At 43.4% G+C, this 19,459-nt stretch overlaps 1 protein-coding gene across 23 annotated transcripts in view; it reads right to left on the bottom strand.

Moving 5' to 3' along the window:
- mical3a (microtubule associated monooxygenase, calponin and LIM domain containing 3a) overlaps positions 1–19,459 on the bottom strand; it is a 93,400-nt gene that overhangs the window by 72,827 nt on the left and 1,114 nt on the right. For 20 of the 23 annotated variants that reach the window (XR_009768564.1, XR_009768565.1, XM_061676824.1 and 17 more), the window contains exon 1: positions 3,248–3,546. The exons of 1 other annotated variant lie outside the window; for it this stretch is intronic. The gene's annotated coding sequence lies outside the window, so the exon portion shown is untranslated. 2 more of the 23 variants (XM_061676825.1, XM_061676826.1) reach the window with 2 other exon arrangements.

The following is a 19,459-nucleotide window of genomic DNA, read 5'->3' as shown; positions in this document are numbered from 1 at the left end:
CATCCATTTTCTGTTCTGCTTATCCTCACAAGGGACGCGGGCATGCTGGAGCCTATCGCAGCTAACTCTGGGCGATAGGCGGGGTACACCCTGGACTGATCGCCAACCAATCGCAGGGCACATATAAACAACCATTCGCACTCAAATTCACACCTATTGGCAATATAGAGTTTTCAATTACCCTACTATGCATGTTGTTGGAATGTGGGAGGAAACCGAAGTACCAGGAGAAAACCCATGCAGGTACAGGGAGAACATGCAAACTCCACACAGGTGAGGCCGGATTTGAACCAGTCCTCAGAACTGTGAGGCAGTAACCAGTCAGCCGCCATGCTAGCTATTTAATGTCATAAGGAATAATGGTGTGTGCTCAAAGATTAGAATTTGGTAGCAAGCTCCTGATGAGTTAGCCACAGAAAATAAAAATAAAAATCCAGCTGGGTTATGACCCATCAGGAGTTGCCTTCAGAGGACTTCCTCTCATCTGTCTGTTTTGTCAACTGCTGCCAATTCTGGTGGGGGCTTACTGGAAGTCCTTCTGACCCCTCACAAACAATCAGAAAATGGTTATAGTGACTCACGGTTTTGCCAGTACAGCGTGGATCTGCACGAGTAAGTTATGGCTCAATATATCAGCAAAGAACTGACGGAAATCTCTATGAATCAACCGCCAGCATTTGGTTAGATGCATCGAAGGAGAAAATAAATAATTTTTGTGCAAGACACCCTAAAATATAAACAGCAACTTCATGGCAGGTTACACTGGACCTTTTAAAAGATGTGTGTCTATATGTTCAGGTCATTGCTGTTCTGCATAGGTCCAGTAGAATAATGAACATTTCAAAATACTGTTATATTCTGTAAAAAAAAAAAAAAAAAACAATAAGGCAGACAAGCTTTCAGTCGTTTGTGGAGTGCAATGCTAAAAACAATGCAATGTGCTTCTCTGAACATTGTGTGTGTGTGTGTGTATATATATATATATATATATATATATATATATATATATGATCTGGAAGAAATACAGGATAACGTACTCTTGAGTCGTGACATGTAAACAACACCACACATTTCTCTTTTTCCCCTTTTCCCCTCTCAACCTGCAACACACTTTAAGCACTCTCATTCTGGAAAATAATTGACTAACATTCATTGTCTGTTTCACTTCATTTTTCACTATTACCAACTTCAAAGGCTAATCCCCAATGCATCCTCCAGTAAAATATTAAGTACAATATTTTCTGTTTTTATTGGCCATTTCTGAATTTGAAGTTAGTTCATTCTGTGTTGTGACATAATCCCTAACATCGCGCCGTCGCTTAATACATTTAACATTAACATCCGTAAACTAATTAGATAATTGTAGGCGCGTTTCCTAATTAATACAAGATGTACGAGCGGATCAGCTCGTCGCCGATGTTAGGTGTGCTTCGCGGTTCTGCTCGGATCACAACCAGGTCCACGACCCACAGCACCTTGCCTTCATGGTAACGATGACCTTCCCAACATGACCGCCACGTAGGTACCTCGATCAACCAGACTGGCTTATCTAGTGTTAAGACCTACGCCCAGGAAGCCCAATAGAAGACGTCGTGTGAGTTCATGTGACTTTCTTGTGTCGTTTCATTGGTGAACTAGATTTAAACGTCACTAGCGCTTAAACTGTATTGGCGCAAACAGCGCCCGATGCGGAAGTCAAAGTCGTAGTCTCGTGCACAATATAGTTGATAAATAAGCAATAATTGATCAATAAAAGTAGCGAGCGACATTTAGATAATTGTAATGGAGTAAAAGTACAGTTACTTCTGAACAGCAGAAGCGGCGGAAGTGTTTTTTCTGGTCTCGTCAACTCCTGTGACAGGAGGAACCTCATAATCTGCCGCGGAGTCATAGTCACAATCACAGCTGTGTGTGGATGGTGGATGTGTGGAATGGGTCTAGCTGCCACTGTTCAAGAAGTACAAAACAGCCTATGACGACGGCGACGACCACCTCCGGAAAAACTCATCGGATCTATACGATTCACCTAAATGGTCTATTTTTTTAGTTCAAAACGGCAAATTTCACTGAAAGGAGACTGATTTGCATGAATGGAAAACAATGTGATCGGGACATCCCTGATAAAACATCTGAGATTTACAATACGCGTATAAATGTCAGTCTACCCAACAAAACCTTTAGATTACAGAATCTGACTTCTACAGCCTCACAAGTAGCTGAAATATGACAACATAAGGAACAACAAAATGTACTGTCTGTGCACTAAATCAATAGACTCAATGCTCCATCAATTACCAGTGACATGGGATGACCTTGTCCAGTATGTCAAGATCTTACATTCTAATTAGCAGACTTCACAGATGTCAGTTAATGGACGATCTAATTTGGGTCATTTGAAATAAAATGCCATTCTCTTGAGTACAGCTGAACTCAATGTCAAGTCAGTCAACAAAGGAAATCGAGGCATTTTCTGTCATACAACGTAAACTGCGAGTGGGTCATTTTGAAGCTAGGTTAGGGTATTAAATGGGTATAATAAGAGTAAATAAAACTACATTAAAACATGAACTACAAATGGCAACCAAAGAAATAAAACGCTGACGCTTGTGTTATTATTGTGTTAATATAAAGCCCCAAGATTAGGTACACCTCCAGAATGTCACAAAATCCAACAAAATACATTTCCATACAGTATATAATGTTGAGCTTTGATTGACAGAAACATTACTTTGACTATGCTGATTACTGTAAGTGGTGTACAACCACTGAGCTCTTTCTGTTGTTTCCTTAACGTAGCTATGAGGCAACCAAAATATTAAAAACCCAATTCGCTAGCACGATACAGTGTAGCTACAGTAGCACAATTCCAACATGTACCACCGTATGAACGGTTTATTGTACAACCAGCAATGACTCCTAATGAGGCAATTACCCCATTCCCAAATGGAGCGCGTGTCACTAAAATTGATCGAGCGCGAACGCCGCAGCAGTCACCCGATGTGTTACTCGAGCTAAACCAGCTCGTGCTGCGTCTAAGAACGACCGAAAGCCAATAAGACATTAGCGACAGCCATTGCGACGAACCGTCAACTTCATTGCGGGCGGCCCACTGTCCTCGTGTTGTTTGCGGGGCTTACAAAATAAACAAGAGTGACGTTGGCAAACGTGTGGAGAGGTGCAGTCCGCCGTTCAGAGGAAACCTTGAAGAACGTCGTCAAGCTTACAGTGAGCGACAACCGCTTCTTACCTTCGACACTTGTGTACTTATAATCCCAAAAAGAAGCCATGTTCGCTAGTTCGCCCTCGCAAAACGCCCCAGTGTGAGCGGACGAGGTCGGGGGAGGCCAGGAGACGCAGCCGAACAGGCGCAGAGGAGCAGCGGCAACTTGAAACCCACAGTGGCGGCTAGGTCCGAACCATCACGGCGACAAGGAGGGGTGACGGATTAAAGAAATGAATGCCGACGCGTCGACGAACTGCTGAGTAACAGTCGCGTTCACAGTGATGAACATTTAACGCCGAACCTCCAACGGAAATAGCGTGAATACTCACATTCTTCGCCTTGCCATTTGAAAGGGACAATCCGAGATCGCTGGAGCAAACCAACGTAGCAGTTATAACACCGACGAATCCGATTGGTCGATCGCAAGCTGACGCAAACACTGCTCCGAGCCACGGTGATATATTAAAGAAATAGCTCAAGGGAAATAGTGGCTGTGTTTTTGGGACGTGGGAGGAAACCGGAGGACATGTGCTGACCAGTCGGCCGCCGTGCTCTGTTATTATTGCTGTTGTTTTGATTTACAATAACAATAATACTGATAATACTTTTATGTTATTGCAATGTACTGCAATCATTGTCTGGGACTGATATTTATTTATTTATTTATTTATTTTCACACTTATGGAATCTTGAGCAGAATTCCAAAGCCCATATGACGGTTTTCGAACAACGCACAGAGTGGGGAGAGGTTAAGGAATTGCAGTTGCCAAAGTGGAAAAAAAACATTTGAGATTACAACCTATGAAAATTACAAGTTTCAAACAATCACTTAAATAGCAATGCGTAGCGAAGAAAACAGTGATGAGTCAGCTTCCCACAGACAGAAATATGCATCACTGATTCACTTTGTCCGCTCTAAAATCAGCACAATCCCAAGAGCCACAATCACAGTGTTGACAAAATATTGTTCCCATCAGTAGCAAAGTCCAACCAGTAAATTCCGGTGACATTCAGAGCTATAAAGATTATCTTCATAAGTGTGCTGGCTGCTTCAAAGTAAAAGGTCAATGGCACATAGGCCCATGCAGAGTGGCCTCACTCAGCGGCGTTGCACCATGGGGGATCCGGGCAGGGCCGGACTAATCCAATATCATCATCATTATCATCTTCTTCTTTTCCTTTCGGCTTGTCCCTTTCGGGGTCGCCACAGCGCGTCATCCTTTTCCATGTAAGCCTATCTCCTGCGTCCTCCTCTCGAACACCAACTGCCCTCGTGTCTTCGCTCACGACGTCCATCAACCTTCTCTTTGGTCTTCCTCTCGCTCTCTTGCCTGGCAGCTCCATCCTCATCATCCTTCTACCAATATACTCACTATTTCTCCTCTGGATGTGTCCAAACCATCCGAGTCTGCTCTCTCTAACTTTGTCTCCAAAACATCGAACCAGTTCTGAGGACCCGGGTTCAAATCCGGCCTCGCCGGTGTGGCGTTTGCATGTTCTCCCCGTGCCTGTGTGGGTTTTCTCCGGGTACTCCAGTTTCCTCCCACATCCCCAAAACATGCATGGTAGGTTAATTGAAGACTCTAAATTGCCTGGAGGTGTGAATATGAGTGCAAACGGTTGTCTACCGGAGACAAATTCCTTGTGTGTTTTTGACATGGCAAATAAAGATGATTCTGATTCTGAATGGTTGTTTGTTTATATGTGCCATGCGATTGGCTGGCGGCCAGTTCAGGCTGCACCCCGGCTCTCGCCCAGAGTCAGCTGGGATAGGCTCCAACACCCCCGCAACCCTTGTGAGGATAAGCGGAAGAGAGAATGACTCCATGGATTATTATTATTATTATTATTATTATTGGATGAATAATAAATTAAGACTCCCAGCTGAAGATGGATCGTGGAACAACCCTCCGACTAATATTCCTTACTGCAGCTTAAAGTCTTTATGTCTTCCCTTTTTTTTGTTCTCCTTTCACAGCTACAGAATCCCCCTGGGATTTGTTTAATTAGCACATCTAAATAGAACATCAGGGTGAAAACCTCTTCTACAAAATGTCCTTGATGTTCTGGAAAGATTACGCTTTGAAATACAGGAACATCTCAGTAAATCTGAATATCATAGAAAACTTCATTTGATTCAAAAAGTGAAACTCATATATTAAATACATTCATTAAACACATTTGAAAGTCGTCTTAAAGAGGCCAATTCCTACCCAAATTCTACATTAAACCTCATTTTTATTATTTCTTATACCGTATTCTATTTTCTTGTGATGGCAAATTGAGTTTTTTTCTTAGCTGAATGCTCTTAACATCACTATTAGAAAACACTAATGTTACCTCAACCCTCTCAAAGTCTCTGTGTTATCCAGGGGCATTGCTAGGATCAGAGGTTTAGGGGCGCTGGGATTAATTCAAGGGGTGCTTCAAATCATCACTCGCCAAAAATGGGTGTTGATGTGCTAACCAGTTGGCCACTGTGCCGCCAATAATAATAATAATAATAATAGTAATTCTTATTTAATTGTAATTATTATTATCATTTGGTTTGAATGACTAATAATGGTAATTATTATTATTATGATTATTATAACCTTGATAATGCAGCCCTATGGGTGGCACAAGTCAGTGCAAACTGTAGGCCGGTCCCAAGCCCGGATAAATGCAGAGGGTTGCGTCAGGAAGGGCATCCGGCTTAAAACCTTGCCAAACAAATATGAGCGTTCATCCAAAGAATTCCATACCGGATCGGTCGTGGCCCGGGTTAACAACGTCCGCCACCGGCGCCGTCAACCTGCGGGGCGCCGTTGGAAATTCAGCTACTGTGGGTCGAAGTCAAAGAAGAAGAGGAGGTGGAAAGCGGGTTCTTCGGCAGAAAGAGAAGAGGAAAACACAGAGCCTAGAACTGAATGTGGGGACTTTGAATGTTGGGACTATGACAGGAAAATCTCGGGAGTTGGTTGACATGATGATGAGGAGAAAGGTTGATATATTGTGTGTCCAGGAGACCAGGTGGAAAGGCAGTAAGGCTAGAAGTTTAGGGGCAGGGTTTAAATTATTTTACCATGGTGTCGATGGGAAGAGAAATGGAGTCGGGGTTATTTTAAAAGAAGAGTTGGCTAAGAATGTCTTGGAGGTGAAAAGAGTATCAGATCGAGTGATGAGGCTGAAATTTGAAATTGAGGGTGTTATGTGTAATGTGATTAGTGGCTATGCCCCACAGGTAGGATGTGACCTAGAGGTGAAAGAGAAATTCTGGAAGGAGCTAGATGATGTAGTTCTTAGCATCCCAGACAGAGAGAGAGTCGTAATTGGTGCAGATTGTAATGGACATGTTGGTGAAGGTAATAGCGGTGATGAAGAAGTGATGGGTAAATACGGCATCCAGGAAAGGAACTTGGAGGGACAGATGGTGGTAGACTTTGCAACAAGGATGCAAATGGCTGTAGTGAACACTTTTTTCCAGAAGAGGCACGAACATAGGGTGACCTACAAGAGCGGAGGTAGAAGCACACAGGTGGATTACATCTTGTGCAGACGATGTAATCTGAAGGAGGTTACCAACTGTAAGGTAGTGGTAGGGGAGAGTGTGGCTAGACAGCATAGGATGGTGGTGTGTAAGATGACTCTGGTGGTGGGGAGGAAAATTAGGAAGACAAAGGCAGAGAAGAGAACCATGTGGTGGAAGCTGAGACAGGACGAGTGTTGTGCAGCTTTTCGGGAAGATGTGAAACAGGCTCTCAGTGGACGGGAGGAGCTTCCAGAAGACGACCGCTGTAGCCAAGGTAATCAGAGAGGCAGTCAGGAGAGTACTTGGTGTATCTTCTGGCAGGAAAGGAGAAAAGGAGACTTGGTGGTGGAACCTCACAGTACAGGAAATCATACAAGGAAAAAGGTTAGCTAAGAAGAAGTGGGACACTGAGAGGACCGAGGAGAGGCGAAAGGAATACATTGAGATGCGACACAGGGCAAAGGTAGAGGTGGCAAAGGCAAAACAAGAGGCATATGATGACATGTATGGCAGGTTGGACACTAAAGAAGGAGAAAAGGATCTATACAGGCTGGCCAGACAGAGGGACAGAGATGGGAAGGATGTGCAGCAGGTTAGGGTGATTAAGGATAGAGATGGAAATATGTTGACTGGTGCCAGCAGTGTGCTTGCTAGATGGAAAGAATACTTCGAGGAGTTGATGAATGAGGAAAATGATAGAGAAGGGAGAGTAGAAGAGGTAAGTGTGGTGGACCAGGAAGTGGCAATGATTAGTAAGGGGGAAGTTAGAAAGGCATTAAAGAGGATGAAAAATGGAAAGGCAGTTGGTCCTGATGACATTCCTGTGGAGGTATGGAAGCATCTAGGAGAGGTGGCTGTGAAGTTTTTGACCAGCTTGTTCAATAGAATTCTAGTGCGTGAGAAGATGCCTGAGGAATGGAGGAAAAGTGTACTGGTGCCCATTTTTAAGAACAAAGGTGATGTGCAGAGCTGTGGCAACTATAGAGGAATAAAGTTGATGAGCCACACAATGAAGTTATGGGAAAGAGTAGTGGAGGATAGACTCAGGACAGAAGTGAGTATTTGCGAGCAACAGTATGGTTTCATGCCTAGAAAGAGTACCACAGATGCATTATTTGCCTTGAGGATGTTGATGGAAAAGTACAGAGAAGGTCAGAAGGAGCTACATTGTGTCTTTGTAGATCTAGAGAAAGCCTATGACAGAGTACCCAGAGAAGAACTGTGGTACTGCATGCGGAAGTCTGGAGTGGCAGAGAAGTATGTTAGAATAATACAGGACATGTACGAGGGCAGCAGAACAGCGGTGAGGTGTGCTGTAGGTGTGACAGAAGAATTTAAGGTGGACGTGGGACTGCATCAGGGATCAGCCCTGAGCCCCTTCCTTTTTGCAGTGGTGATGGATAGGCTGACAGATGAGGTTAGACTGGAATCCCCGTGGACCATGATGTTTGCAGATGACATTGTGATCTGCAGTGAAAGCAGGGAGCAGCTGGAGGAACAGTTAGAGAGATGGAGGCATGCACTGGAAAGAAGAGGAATGAAGATTAGCCGAAGTAAAACAGAATATATGTGCATGAATGAGAGGGCTGGTGGGGGAAGAATGAGGCTACAGGGAGAAGCGATAGCAAGGGTGGAGGACTTTAAATACTTGGGGTCAACCGTCCAGAGCAATGGTGAGTGTGGTCAGGAAGTGAAGAAACGGGTCAAAGCAGGTTGGAACGAGTGGAGGAAGGTGTCAGGTGTGTTATGTGACAGAAGAGTCTCTGCTCGGATGAAGGGCAAAGTTTATAATACACATTGGTGAGGCCAGCCATGATGTACGGATTAGAGACAGTGGCACTGAAGAGACAACAGGAAGCAGAGCTGGAGGTGGCGGAAATGAAGATGTTGAGGTTCGCTCTTGGAGTGACCAGGTTGGATAAAATTAGAAATGAGCTCATCAGAGGGACAGCCAAGGTTCGATGTTTTGGAGACAAAGTTAGAGAGCGCAGACTTCAATGGTTTGGACACGTCCAGAGGAGAAATAGTGAGTATATTGGAAGAAGGATGATGAGGATGGAGCTGCCAGGCAAGAGAGCGAGAGGAAGACCAAAGAGAAGGTTGATGGACGTCGTGAGCGAAGACATGATGGCAGTTGGTGTTCGAGAGGAGGATGCAGGAGATAGGCTTACATGGAAAAGGATGACGCGCTGTGGCGACCCCTAACGGGACAAGCCGAAAGGAAAAGAAGAAGAAGATTATAACCTTGATATTTGTGTAGTACACAATACCTGTGTATTTGTTGACAAGACCTATGCCTGACCAGTAAATAAATGTTTGCGTTAAGTACAAACTAATGCCTCATATGACCACTTGACGAATTCTCTCTCGCACTCTCTCTCTCTGTCTCTCTCTCTCTCTCTCTCTCTCTCTCTCTCTCTCTCTCTCTCTCTCTCACACACACACACACACACACACATGCACAAACACAGTTATTTTGCCAATAACTGCCACCAATTAATATTAACAAACTGAATTTGTTGGACCCTGATTTGTATAGGTTAAATTTTGCAAGCTAAATTTGCCATTATCAAAATTGATGGTAATTCAGTGTAAAATATCAATAATTCTGATTCAACGTTATCTAGTCATCCATTTTCTGAGTCGCTTCTCCTCACTAGGGTTTTGGGCGTGCTGGAGCCTATCCCAGCTATCATCGGGTAGGAGGCGGGGTACCTCCTGAACTGCTTGAACATGCAAACTCCACACAGGTGGGCCCAGGGATTGAACCTCGGTCTTCAGAACTGTGAGGAAGGCGCTCTACCCAGTCGCCTACCGTGCCACCTGATTCAACATTATGATATTTGTTAATCTTTGTAGCATGACAAATGAAGGCAAATTCAGCTCCAACAAATGCTCTTATACTATATTGTTTCTACTTGTTAAACAGCACAGTGCTGTAGGGTCACCAGGCAGATTACAAAAACAGGAACAAGGCTGCAGTGGATATACAAAGTCTACACACCCCTGTTCAAATGCCAGGTCTTTGTGTTGGAAAAGAATTTTGACCAAGATAAATCATTTTCAAACTTGATGTGACCAAGAATTTGTACAACCCAACTGATTTATTTTTGTATATTTTTGAGATGGGAGGTGAAAACAAACAAGCGAAATAAACTTGAATGTGACTGACTTGGACTTGACGTTGAGAGAGAAAACAGAACGTACCCCAAAAGACTGATGTTTAACAATTACTTGTGACCATAAAATACTGATAATGTTGCCATGTGCACAGCCAAACCAACAGGAACAAACATCTGCAACTTACGGCAATGTGTTTTCTCAAGTTAGAAGTGGGCTGAAATATCTAAGTTTGGGCAGTGACAAAACTACGCTGCATGTTAAAGCGTTGTTTTTCGTAGTCTGTAATGTAAACACGAGTCAGGCGTGGCTGTCACGACTCACTTTGATTGACCCACAAAGCCCAATAGAAGACTTCGTGTGCGGACATGTGACGTGTAGCAAGAGGCATGTAGATTATTGTAACGGAGTAAAAGTACAATTTCCTCTCAACATAAATACACAAGTAAAAGTGAAAAGTATGCTTCATCAAAACTACTCTGACAAGTACAATTTATCCCAAATTTTACTTGAGTAAATGTAATGGAGTAAATGTAATGCGTTACTACTCGGCTCTAGAAATAAGAATGACTTGTGTGTGAAAGCCAAGGATTAAATTGGTCTAGTTGTTATACAAAATATAAATATAGATATAAAATAAAATACTTGTCTCCGAAAGTAGCACAATCCAGTATATGTGCAGCCCGGTTGAATGGGCAAGCAGGACCGTTTAAAAGCACCCGTAGGAACTTTAAAATGAAAATAACAGACCACTAAAGTGATCTGCTCGCCATGGCAATGACAGAAACAAAACAGAAAAACAAATACATGTTGTTTCAGTGAAGAAAAGATAAACATCTTAAAAGGTCGGGATTGGAATAGCTTTTGAGGAAGACAATACACTACAAGCGCCATATTATGAAACCAACCCTAATTGCACTAAACACAAGCAGCTTTCCGCCATGCCTCCCATTGTTTGTCATCAGGCATTCACTGTTGATATGTGGAGGGTGAATGAAGCATGCGGACAAATGCTTGTCTAGTCAAGGTGAGGCTGGCTGAACACACAACAAAAGAATCGATGTGATGTCATTCCATCTTCACCAGCCTCTGTCAGGTCATGTTACCAAACACGCACGACAATGGCCTCTGTCTGGTGATTGGTCGACTTATTCTGACGAGAGTGGAGAATAAAACGTATTACTTACTGTTCTGAGGAGTAGCCCAAAAATTATTCCGGTTTGGATTTGATCCTTTTTCTATTTGATCTCTTCCTCCGTCTTCCTTCCTCTTGTCACCACCGCAAGATGCTGCCTGGACCAGTGCTCGTTGTCATGGTTACCAAACGAGGGGCGGAGGCGAGGGGGGGTGATAAACATGTGACTAGATGGCCCAGTGTGCTGATTGTTCACAGCCAAAGAGTGCATAGAGGCAAGGAGAGCCTGGGGGGTGGTGATGTCACACGCCCACCAGTTCACATATGAGGGATCCCGCTGCCTGAAAGAACACAGACACAATCGTTTTTTCTTTTGTTTTTTTTGTTTTGAATGTTTTTTTATTTATCTTTTTCTTTTATTAAGGGCGGGGTTGCGTTTGAAGACTCAACTGGAGCAACTGGATATTTCCATTTGACTGACAGACTTTCTGGCATGCTGACTGTTCTGAGTCACCTCTAATAGCTCATCTTACGTGTCCCGCCTGCTCAAATATGCTTTTTGCTCTCAACATCTCTCCACAAAAGCCCAAAAGCAGAAGAAACCGGATTGCTACAAGACATATTCGCGGCATACAACCCGGCCAACCACAATTTAGTCCTCATCCACAGGGGTAGCAATGCACTATTTATAGTGTTGTACAAACCACAAATGCTTACAATAATTGCTGTTCCCCTTTGGTACAGTAACAGCTCATTCTAAATGTTCACTTTGAATCTGTTGAAGTACACTGGCTGACATTTCATACGGTGTTGTGTCGTGATGTTTTAAGTCATTGTGGTGCTGATAATTTGCAAAAGGTAAATGGGAGCGCTTTTGCCAGGCAGAAGAAGTAGGAAGTTTGTATTGATACAAAGTTTGTAGTGGTGTATAACATATTGTGTCTGCTGTGTGCAACTTTCTGGTTTGTTTGCAGGATAATACAAAAACAATAATGAATTTCTACAAACGTTTCCTGAGGAATATGACACGGACCAAGGACGACACAATGAAACGCAAATTTACAGAAAACAATCTTAACGTAAATAACATTGACTATCACAGATACATTTAAATATGTTTATTATTGTGATCAGGGTTTGCAGTGGTCTACAACTGCACCGGAGCCCACTGAACTGTATTGTGGCATGTCGTGATTGTACTGTTCTCACTATAGTGTGTGCGGATTAATGCATGGAGTGCAGGGGGAAAAAAGGAATGGTGGGAACAAAAAATGCAGCACTCTGCGCGTGAGTGAACAAAAATGGAATCTCCACATTGCTATAAAAGTCTTGTGAGAAATAACAGTGTGGCATTTTATGTCCAGTTTGAGAGAAAAACATTCCCAGTAAATACATGAGAATCATGGCCAAAGCTTCTTAAGTAATTTTAGTCTCATTTAGTTGCGTGTACATACAGTATGTGTTTTCGATGCGTATTGTTAATTACCTGACATGGTATTGCATTCAAATTATACACATTAAGCTCATGAATATTAATACATTGTAGCTGGGACAGGCTCCAGCACGCCTGCATCCCTAGTGAGGATAATGGAGCAATTCCAATTCAATTGTTTTTTTTTAAACAACACTTCGTCACGGTTTTATCAAATCAGTGGGCTCTTCAAAGATTTTACCAATGACTCAGCGGTATCGTACAATCATAGCTCAGGCCAGTGCTATGCAGTAAATGGTGCAAAAGTCGGATTCTATGAATAATATAGCAACAACAAAACAGCTAATTCATTGTTTGCTGGACTGAGCGGCCGTGTTTACATCACCTATTATGTGAACAACCGGCATTCACCGACACTAATGCACGGTTTAATACAGTAAAGCTTTAGTCGTGATAGACTAAAACAGGTCAAACTACACTCCAGTAACAAGCCTCGACTCAGCTTGACTGCACGGAGCACACGCCACATACCGAAGGTCACAACAGAGAAGACCTGCTTTTTACTTCCATCAGGCTCCACAAGCTTTAAGAAATAATGGATGAGTAGTGGTGCTCACAAGTGATCTCATCATGTTCACGGTCGGCCTTCGTGAGATTTTATGAGCCGGTGTGCTGCAGTGGGGAGTCAGCGAGCGCTGCAGGACAGCAACAGCAGCAGCCACAGAAACTCCGGGGTCATTTTGCATTACTGCACAAAAACATTCTAACACAAGATTTCAATCTAGGAGCTGTATCACAAATCTGCCCAGACGAAGTTAATAACGCTTCGTTTTGATTGACACGTGCACAATACAGTACTGGAAGGGAACAACTTGTGACTTTTTAAATTAATACTGTCTCTGTTTTCCAATACATATCCATTAATTTTACCGACCGCAAAGCATTAGCCGGTAAGCAACCTCATGTTGTAGCCTCTAAATGCTTATAAATATGTAAACATACTACTGGAGATGCAGAAAAATCCCACCATAGCCATAATCAGAAATAATATGGTTAAAAACACACATGATGGACAGACGGGCACATAGGCAGGAGACATTTTAAAAAGGAGCATGAAATCTTAAAGTCACCTTAAAAAGGGTCTTCCTAGATTAACAAACTAATATTTTAGCTAACACTAAACCAGCCAGTGCTTTAAGATCAATGTTTAATTTTCTCCAAAATGGCAAGCACTCGCCCTATGCAAACAGCAACTAAATCCGATTCAGCGGTCTGCTCCAGAGCGGTATAGGTTTGCGGGGTGCTACAGAAAATGAGCATTCAACATTAGCTGACAGGAGTCAACGTGTGAAAATATGTCTACCAAAAGAGGCCATAATAGGGAGGGAGGAAACAAAAGCAGAGAAAATGTTCTCATTGCTGGAGGTATTACTGCATCTGCAGCCTGGCTGGCTAAATGTATCTGCACGTTTTTAGAAGACTGCAACAGTAACATTGGTCAGGGTGCGGTCACACTGAAGTTCCACTTTCTGGATCCTTGAACTATTGGATCACTGGGCAACGTTTCCAAAAAAAATAAGGCTCAGGTCACAGTCACAACCTCCTATTTAACCCATAGTACAGATGTTCCAAGCCTACAAATGTCAGTCTGTTATGATTTAGGGTGTTAAGAGATAAAAGATTCACTGCTGTCTTGTTTTATTGTATTTACTTTGAGTTGCTGTGAGTGTAGCGTGTCTAAAAGTAATACAATATTTGTAAATGATTTTCAAGTGGCCGACTGGTTAGAGCGTTTTCTCCGGGCACTCCCGTTTCCTCCCACATCCCAAAAACATGCACGGTAGGTGAATTGACAACTCTAAATTGCCCGTAGGTGTGACTGTGAGTGCGACTGGTTGTTTGTTTGCATGCGCCCTGCGATTGGCTGGCAACCAGTTCAGGGCGTACCCCGCCTCCTGCCCGATGACAGCTGGGGTAGGCTCCGGCACGCCCGCGACTCGCGTGAGGAGAAGCGGCCCAGAAAATGGATTTTCAAGTGTGAGTGCGTTTACATTCGGGTAATCTAGGTAAGCATTCTTTGACACCTTCTAGAATTGAAATAACCACAACGAAGGATCCTTTTTACCCCTGTCTCCAACAGTGACCTTTGTTGTTTTCACAGCATGTTTCGGGTCATTGTTCGGAAAGAACACGAAGGGAAAATAGGACGCGTGGTTTGTATGTCCACTCGTTCTCTTCTTCTTCTCTCAAAAAGACTTCGCTCTCCCCCAGACGTTCACACACTTCATCCTATCAAGTGTCGATCTCTGCCCGGACAAAACACACAACTATCATCTTGTGCAGCTGTTTAAATATTGTGACATTTGATCTGTGGCTGGTACAAAGAGCTCTTGTCATGAACAGAAGGGCCACAAAGACGACGAAAGCTCATCCCGAACACACACACACACATGCTGGTCTTTGTGTTTGTATTTACGGTACCTTTCATTATACCGTACGTCTCTGTGATGCTCGGGGGGGGGGGTAGAGAAATAGCCGTACATACAAAATGTCTTCAAAAGTCGCGTACCTTCCCTCTGTCAAGTGGAATATTTGCATTGAGGGTCCAGATTACACTGAAATCGTCCGAGAAGAAAACATACCAAATCGATAATTTGCAGAACCTCCTCATCGTAACACCTTTGAAATACGGCGGGATAATATCCCTAACATGCTACAATTTGATCCACATTTTGTTTGGGAAAAAAAATAATGCTAATAATAATAATAATAATACAAAAATAAAGTCCAATAATGCTAATAATAATAATAAAACAAAGTCACACAAAACAGCTCAACCCTGGAGTGAGCATATCAGTATCAATAGCCTGTAACCGCTCGCTTCATCATCTTCGCTGCCGGTGCTATCACTAATGTTGCACATGCATTAAGGAACATGAAAAAGAGCCAGCTAAGGAGCTGTTTAGGGTACAAATGATAGCAGGCTGTAGCAGACCATCGATGGAAGGCTTTTGCATCACATGCTCCGAAGTGCGTTTGGAACCAAATCTTGCAAGATGTTTTGGACGAGTGGATTTGGGCCGCAGCAGAGTTTGCTTGCAGTTCATAAATCTGACTGAACCGCACCAAAGGGGGTGTCAAATTTGAGTTGTATTCAAATACATCCTGGGACTAACAACACAAAGGTGAGCAAACCGCAAGGAGAGAAGGAGCCGATTGTATGATACGGGGGGAGCATGGCAGACACAGGTTAGGATTAATTGCATTCACGCTCACAGAGTCGACTCTTGAACATTTCTCAGTGCACAGTGACGCACAAGTTGCTGGAAGAGTAACTGCAGCTTCTAAGTTATGTATGCAGTGGGAGTAAAACATAGTCAGTGTAAAGATGACGCTATTGTACCTCTTTGCTGAAAACTATGTGTGTGAATTTCAGAATAATTCATCTTGATTGGAAGCAAAAGAACACGTTGTTATAAAACTATTTAAATCATCACATAGCGTGTGGAATACGAAACAGATCTTTCGAGAATGTAGTCATTCACTTACAGTACGAGAAGAAGAAAAAGAAAATCACGTCAGAGTTGAGCTATTTGAATTATTCCAGTGTGGAAGAATGACCTAACTGAAGTTAAGAAGCCTTTTATGGTGTGCGTCACGTCTGCTTTGCTTCTTTTCCCGATGAGCTCCTGATGCACCGACGTATGAAGCAATACTTGGATTTGCAGCACCTCTGCCAAATCGATGTCACCCGGGTTTTTTTTTTTTTTTTATAAAAACATGGATCACTGAAGCGCTGTGAAAATGTTTCTGTTGAGAAAACCTCAACTGACCCAGAGGCCTGACGTTCTCGCGACTATTTTTTTTTTTTTTGTAGCAGTTAGCAGGTTACGTGCTGATTCACGGAGCGCGGCAAATGGATTGTGTTCTCTGAGGTTTCCTCCCTTCCTCCAAAAACATGCACATTTGGTTAACTTGACCATACATGTGAATGTGAGTATGGATGGTTCCTTGTCCATATGTACCCTGCGATTGAGTTGCGACCATTTCCAGGAGTAACCCATCTCTTGCCCAAAGTGAAACGTAAGCCCACCCATGACCCTGAACGGGATAAACGGTAGAAAATGGGTGCATTAATACTGCAATTAGGTTTCCCACAAGAAATATGACAATAATAACCGCAGTGTGTCTATCGCTGCCCTTCAGGTCCAGTTTGTGTGATACTGAGTCGGTCTTGTTCAAGTCACATGCCAAGTTCTTGAAAGTAACCCTGCCAGTTTTGCTTTCAGTTAAAGCGCATGTATCTGGATGTCAACCAAAGGAATGACACCATCTCCAGCGTCAGCAGGCATTTATCATCCACTGTGGGTGTGGAGCAAGTTGGGAGACTCAGGATATAAGTAGGGTGTGATTAACGGATGACAGTGGACTACGGACGTCAGCTTTTTTTCATCCGAGCGGTGGCACCACAATGTCTGCTGCAGGCTGCTAATCAGTGATGTAATGTAATTTATTGAAATGTAAGACGCAGTGAGGACGAAAGAAAATCGAACCCAAGCGCATCCCGGATGTCCAGCTAAGACTCGAAGCGAAGGAGATTCCCACGATCAAAGAGACACATTATCCAGAGCTCGTGGGGTTCGAGGAAGTAAAGAGGTGTGGATTATGAAAATGTCAGGAACGTCATTGCCCTTTTCTCCGTCTGTGAGCTGCCGGCGTACGGCTTTGTTCGTCCATCTGGGGAAGAATGAGTGCTCATCTGGAATTCCAACCCCGCAAGACAACTTTTCTGCAATCCTCTATTCAATTAAACTCTTCACCGGCACACAGATATATATCAGTTCATCTTGATTATGGAAGGCAAAGATGTACCAACCGACGGATTGGCTGGCATTGAGAAGAAATAACAATGAACTTTACGGTAGCCCCCCCGGAAACTGACTACGATAATGGGATTATTTCTCTATGTCGATGCAAAAATTTGTGATGGTTTTTGAAACAACATGGCAAGTTCAACTATTCTATACTAATAGAAATGTACACAATTGAAAGGGTTTAAAGCTCGTGGAGAACATGTAAACTCCACGTAGGAGCGCCTCAGATGAGATTTGAACCCGGGAGCACCGGACTGCGAGGCAGACTCACCATTCGGCCACAGTGCTGCTCAAGTGGATGTCGGGTTAGGTTTGACCATGGAAACTTGAACACAAAAGCATAAAAACACCAAATTTCTAAAAGTTGAACTCAGCGGAATGAATCGATATACACGAATCATATGCAACAATTGGGTATTATTTATGAATGAAGGTCTGACCCAGCGCATGCCTTTCTTTTGGAGTTGGCGCATCGTGTCAGCTGCCTCACTGCCCCACGTGCTTCTGACTTTTACAGCCTTTTTATCTAATTCACACACACACGCACACGCACACGCACACTACACTAGAGCTGACCACGAGTGATTTTATTGCTAACGCTTTGCCCTTTTCACCACATAAAGCGCAGTACCACGCAACTTTAATACATACACTTAGTAGCAATTCTCGGCAATTCTGTGCAATGTGGTTTATTTGGACACTTATTTCATCTCTTATGACCATTGCCTTCAATCCAAGCAGTCACGGGTGTGTTTGAGCAAGAAAAGGAATTGAAGTGGAATATCACATAACAACAGAATATGATTTTGTTGTCATTGTTGCGGAAGCTAAACGCCTGCACATTAAAGTACACCGAACTATATTCCACAGCAAACAATGTACATTAATACAGTAGAAACAGAATCGCTGATCAAGACATCGTCGTAGTTTAACAGGATTGATTATCTGCCCATCCAAAGGGTTTGAATCCGAAAACGAACGCGATGTCAATTAGGACGCGGCTATTTCAACTCCGACCCAGTAGCCCTCCGTGCGCATGAATCACATGATCCGTCTTTTGTCGCTGAGAGAAGTGCACATGTTGACCGGCCCTCTGAGGGGGCAGCAAGAAAAAGGCCGGCGGCAGCTGACAGTCGGGAGTCAGTGAGCGGAGGGCAGCTGCCCAGCAACCGGGCCCTCTGTTGTGAATGACAGCTATTCATCCCCCTTCCCTTTTCTCCCTCCAACATCGCATGAGCTTGGCCTCCTACTCACCAGAGCCAAGTACAATCTCACACTGTGCCCCCTGACACAGAGCGTCCGGAGTGGAGGAGGGATGGAGATAAATTGCACCGTGACCTTGAGTATGGCAAAGTACACACAACAGGCAAGTGTGAAGGTTGCCTTACACGAAGCATTATGATGTGCTTTTGGTTTAAAGTGTAAATAAAAGTGAAGCAGAATAAAGCATGTTACACACGTACCGATTTTTCGGATCTTGACCAATTTCGAAAATGTGAGCGATGTCACAACACGTGCGAAGGAAAAAGAATCAGCATGTGTTCTTGCTGCTCATACACATAAGTAAGGACATCCGGACCTCCGGAAAATACAAAGAAAAAGTAGTACAGCGTTAGGGCGCGACCCTTGCCTTGAAAAACCACAAATCCGTGAGTAAATGACACGCCCCTAAAAAGGTTACAGCTGCCTATGAAGAAGATGGCATCACAAGGTGGCAAAGCACTAGTGTCTCTAAGAGAAGTAAAAAGTCTCCCTCACTTCAACATAGGTCCTTGGCACCAAGCAGCCACAAGGTGGAGCCAAAGCAATACTTTTATGTAAGACAGAGCAAATAGGTGAGTTTTTCAGCTCATAAAAGAGGACAGATTTAAAAATAACCTGCCGATAAGCAAATTTAGGAATAGTGAATCGCGAAAATGCAGGGGATCGCTGCACTAGAAGGAGATATAGAAGTTTTGGCTTGGCCAAACTTGGTGTTTACTGCACACGTAAGGACTTGCGATAAGAATTGTTGAACAGGGTTAGCAGTTAAGATTATCAGTAAGGGAAAAAAAAATCATATTTAACGCCCGCCCACCAGAGGATAATAATCCTGTGTTAGGTGGTCGCCTTCATTTACGGTCCATGTACTGCACCACTACTGTGCACTCCGAAATCACGTTAC

Source organism: Phycodurus eques, chromosome 5 (assembly GCF_024500275.1).
Source record: "Phycodurus eques isolate BA_2022a chromosome 5, UOR_Pequ_1.1, whole genome shotgun sequence".
In the NCBI taxonomy this organism is placed as follows: Eukaryota; Metazoa; Chordata; class Actinopteri; order Syngnathiformes; family Syngnathidae; genus Phycodurus; species Phycodurus eques.
Note: the sequence above shows the minus strand (reverse complement) of the source record. Positions and strands in the feature narration are given on the sequence as shown.